At 38.2% G+C, this 968-nt stretch overlaps 1 non-coding gene across 1 annotated transcript; it reads left to right on the top strand.

Annotated features, from left to right (window-relative positions):
- Positions 1–569: 569 nt before the first annotated feature.
- Positions 570–675, top strand: LOC128042085 (small nucleolar RNA R71). Its single transcript, XR_008197293.1, has one exon. It is a non-coding gene; the product is annotated as a small nucleolar RNA R71 (small nucleolar RNA).
- The last annotated feature ends 293 nt before the right edge of the window (positions 676–968 follow it).

The following is a 968-nucleotide window of genomic DNA, read 5'->3' as shown; positions in this document are numbered from 1 at the left end:
GTTGCAAAGGTTGTCCATTCAAGATTCAATTCGTCTGCATGTTGCTTGGACTTGTCAAATGTTCGTCTTCCTTGTTTGCATCCCCGGCTCTAGTCGGTCAAATCTTTGACCACATGCAGCATGGTTGTTTCCTAGGGCTTGATTTATGACTCTTTGGTTATCTCCCCACTTAAGGTTTTGATGATCCCTCCAACTGGGATTATAGGTATTAGAATAAGGATTTCCACCCCTATTATTTACATAGCTTGCTTCCTCCGGTTGGTTCTCAATAGTGTGGCTCCGTTCTCGTCGGCTTGACTAATGTCTCCAAATAGTTAAGCTTTTCAAGGATTCTTTTGAATCTATCATCGTCGTTCTCTTCACTTACCACTGTCACCATTGGAGGCTTGGATTGGTACATGAATCTCTCATTAGGCCACATGTACGAATTCATGGCCATGTCCTTTATAATTTTATAGGCTCTTTCGTACGTATGAAACATGAGAGATCCACTAGATGTTCTGTCTAAGTTAGATCTAATATGTCTTTTAACACCATTGTAAAAAAATTGTATCTGCAGCCAGGCTTACAATCTGTGATGTGGGCACTTCCTTAGCATAGTTTTGAAATGTTCCCACGCCTCATACAAGGATTCACCTTCAAATTGTTTAAAATTGGCAATTTCTTGCCTCAATTGAATGGTTGACTAATTGGGAAAATTTTATAGAGAAAATTTTTCACCTGATCATTCCAGGTGGTAATGGAACCTAATTCTAATTAGTCTAACCAATCGGTCATGTTATCACATAATGAAAATAAGAATAATCGAAGACTCATGGCATCATCAGATACCACATTCTATTTGAAGGTGTTGCATAGTTGAAGGAATCACTTTAAGTGTTGATTCGAGTCTTCAACCATGTTCCATATGAATGGCAGTGTGTTTTGGATCATTTGAATTGTGTTCATCTGTATCTCAAAATTATTTG

The sequence above is a fragment of the Gossypium raimondii genome, chromosome 6 (assembly GCF_025698545.1).
Source record: "Gossypium raimondii isolate GPD5lz chromosome 6, ASM2569854v1, whole genome shotgun sequence".
Lineage (NCBI taxonomy): Eukaryota > Viridiplantae > Streptophyta > Magnoliopsida > Malvales > Malvaceae > Gossypium > Gossypium raimondii.
The sequence above is the reverse complement of the archived record's forward strand: the minus strand, read 5'-3'. Positions and strand labels throughout refer to the sequence as shown.